The 3698-nt window shown below is 44.0% G+C and overlaps 1 non-coding gene across 1 annotated transcript; it reads left to right on the forward strand.

The window, feature by feature from the left end:
- Nucleotides 1-3135: 3135 nt before the first annotated feature.
- trnan-guu (transfer RNA asparagine (anticodon GUU)) lies at nt 3136-3209 on the forward strand. Its single transcript has one exon. It is a non-coding gene; the product is annotated as a tRNA-Asn (tRNA).
- The last annotated feature ends 489 nt before the right edge of the window (nt 3210-3698 follow it).

Genomic DNA, 3698 nt, shown 5'->3' on the forward strand with positions numbered 1-3698 from the left:
CCTATTTTTGTAAATAATTGTAAATAATAATTTATTACTCTGTAAAATGCTTGTGACATCTATAAATAAAGTTTGGTAAAGTGAGTAATGTATTGTTTTCTGTGTGTTTTTGTGTTGAGATTAGAGTCTGTTAAGTGCTGTGTACATGAGAAGTCTTTGCTTAATGCGGTTGTGTGGGCGTGTAGAGGGCCGATGATGGATCTCACCACACACCACAAATGCAGACATAAAAATATCAATATATCAGTAACGTAAGGTTAATAATCGGCAAAATCGGTGTTTAAAGTGATGTCCAGTACACATTTTTTAAATCAGTCCAATCTAATGCATTAATATGTTGGCGTTTGTGGACTCGAACCGGGAACCTTGGGGTCGAAGCATAAATAATATAAAAATGAAAAACAGGTTTAAAATCATTTATGTCCAAATAAAAATCATCTCTTCCCTTCTCTCACGTTTTTTCTCATTTTTTTCTCCTTTCTTCCTTCTTTTTTCCTCATTTTTTCCTCATTTTTCCTTCTTTTTCCCTCTTCCCCCTTCTTCCCCTTCTTCCCCCCTTTCTTTCCTTTCTTCCCTCCCCCCATGACAGACTATTGTTCCCCAGCTTTGGTGCAATCGGCCAGCGCCGTTGGCTGTTAACCGAAAGGTTGGTGGTTCGAGCCCACCCAGGGACGCTCAAAGATGCGCGTACCTTTTTAATGATGACACATTCATAAAGCATGAGGCCACACCCGCTGGTGACCTGTCAGGGTGTACCCTGCCTCTCAGCGGTAGATAGCTGGGATAGGCTCCGGCCCCCATGGCCGGAGTGTAGAGGTTGTCACATTCGCCTCACATGCAACATTAGAAACAGCTGTAACTGATCAGTGTGATTGCTGCAAGGGCAGCACTGCAGGACAGAGCAGGTTCACATAATGGATGGATGGATGGATTCAACAACAAAGGAAAAAATAATCTTTCACCAAAAGAACTTACAATAACAGAAGAGTTATATAGTTAGATGGTATAAATGAAAAAAATGGGGTGAATGCACTTATAATAGCTACATCTTTTTAAGTCCTAATTAACCATGAATAAGTACTTAATCCATCATGAGAAAAGCATTTATTAAACATAACTCATACATTAAAACAATTAATTATTGATATACTCCCGGTGGTTACTCATTGTTTGTTGTTTGTTCAGAATACCGACTTTGACCTCGAAATTCTGTTTTCATCTCAGAATACCGACTTTGACCCCAGAATTCTGAATTTCATCATATTCTGACTTTGATCACAGTATTCTATATTCTGTAGGTTACCCTGGCAACCTTGTGTCAATTTAGGTCACCAGGGCAACCTTGTGTAACTATAGGTTACAATGGTAACCGTGTCACAGGAGAGTGGTAGCAGTCGCATATTATTTTGTAAAGGCCAAAAAAAAAAATCGGATCTCACCAAAAAAATCCGATTTGGCCATTAAGACCTGCAGTCTGAGCGTATTTTCTAAAGCAAAGTCGTGGGTTCGAGCCCCACGCTGGGCGGGTAGCTTTTGTCGCAGTGATCTGTACATGAAAACACAGAGATAGAGATAACTGAGAGCTGAGAACAACTGCTCTTCCTCATTCTCAGCCTGTGTCTCGCTTAAGTCGTCACAGCCCAGTGTCCCTGTGACATCGCTTCCTGTTTAAAGATGTAACCTGTTAGTTAACTGATACCTGTCATCTTTCCGGCATCTAACCCTACCACAACCTTGCGCACCGCTACAACCTGTTCACCCACACTTAAGCACCCCTCCCCGGGCTAAACCAAGCAAAGCGGACTGGGAAAATCCTCGTGCCCCTGGTACTGTAAATGCAGGTTTGTGTGGTGGAGGACCTCAGTGGGTGGGTCTGTGTGGAACTCATAAAACAATGGCTCTAATTACCTCATACTTACCAGCGTCGGTCTGACTGGCTGTGTGTGGTGTGTCCAACGACTGGCTAACGACTATGAGACCCCGTTTACACATAGCCGGGTATTTTGAAAAACGAATATTTCCTTCCCTCCGTTTTCCAAAACAACATCGTGCACACATCATCGTCTTCAAAAAAGTTTCCGTTAACATTACCACGCATAAATGCGTCCCCAAGAGTGATCACGACCACGCCGAGCCTGTGAATGGCAGTGTAGGAAGAAGGAGAAAGCCGTGCAGGCCAATCTGAAGCCTCGTCGCAGTCTGGCAATTTGAGTCAAAAGTTGATCCAAAGTTGCTGAGCCTGGAGACCTAACATGTCTCTGCTCCTCTACACAGTAAGAGGAGCTGCATTTGCAAATGCAAACACGTAAAAAGTGCTGACACCAAGAGGAATGCAAACGCTACCCGGAATGCTTCCATTACTAGACTACAGCCTACTCTGGCAGCCGTACTACAGAAAAAAAGGTCGCACCAACTGACGCGCCGACTGCCGTTTTTGTCAGTTCACATTGAAACGCGAATACGCCGTTTTCCAAAATCTCCACTTTTGCCAGAGTTTTTTGGAAAGATTCGTTTTCAGAGGCAAAAACTCCAGTTATGTGCAAATGAAAGGCAGGAACGAAGGGAAAAGTCCCCGTTTTTCAAAATACTGTGTATGTGTAAGCGGGGTCTGAGATTACAGGAGGGGGACTGGTGGACAGCCCATTGTTCTTGCTGTGAACATGTGACTTGGAGTGAAAGTTCCTGGGAATGGATGGAAGCTGCATTGTATGTTGTAGAAAGATGATGTCTGAGTCCACCACCTCTGTTAAGGGAAGGTTTTTCCAGCTTGAAGTGATGTAGTGTGTCTCCCACCCGTGGTGTCAGGATTTCAGCCAAGTGCTCAGCCACATTGTATGTGAGTAAGTGTGGCGATGATATACTTGACCTGCACTTCCAGGATCCTCCTGCAGCTTCTGGCAGTTTGTCAAAAAGTGATTGTGCTTCTTAGAAGAGGACGGCATAAAACTTGACAGAAACCTAAAGATGTGCTCGTTAGCAGAGGATGGTTTCGATCCATCGACCTCTGGGTTATGGGCCCTGCTGTATCCATCAGGGCGCTCGGTCGCACCATGGTTTTCGGTGCATGCGGGAAGTTCAGGTACAGGCTCATGCTGGAAGTACGGGTCAAGTGTATCATCATCAGGCGGACACGAGGTCTCTGTGGCGCAATCGGCCAGCGCGTTTGGCTGTTAACCGAAAGGTTGGTGGTTCGAGCCCACCCAGGGACGCTCAAAGATGCGCGTACCTTTTTTAATGATGACACATTCATAAAGCATGAGGCCACACCCGCTGGTGACCTGTCCAGGGTGTACCCTGCCTCTCAGCGGTAGATAGCTGGGATAGGCTCCGGCCCCCATGGCCGGAGTGTAGAGGTTGTCACATTCGCCTCACATGCAACATTAGAAACAGCTGTAACTGATCAGTGTGATTGCTGCAAGGGCAGCACTGCAGGACAGAGCAGGTTCACATAATGGATGGATGGATGGATTCAACAACAAAGGAAAAAATAATCTTTCACCAAAAGAACTTACAATAACAGAAGAGTTATATAGTTAGATGGTATAAATGAAAAAAATGGGGTGAATGCACTTTATAATAGCTACATCTTTTTAAGTCCTAATTAACCATGAATAAGTACTTAATCCATCATGAGAAAAGCATTTATTAAACATAACTCATACATTAAAACAATTAATTATTGATATACTCCCGGTGGT

Source organism: Parambassis ranga, unplaced genomic scaffold (assembly GCF_900634625.1).
Source record: "Parambassis ranga unplaced genomic scaffold, fParRan2.1 scaffold_47_arrow_ctg1, whole genome shotgun sequence".
Classification (NCBI taxonomy): Eukaryota; Metazoa; Chordata; class Actinopteri; family Ambassidae; genus Parambassis; species Parambassis ranga.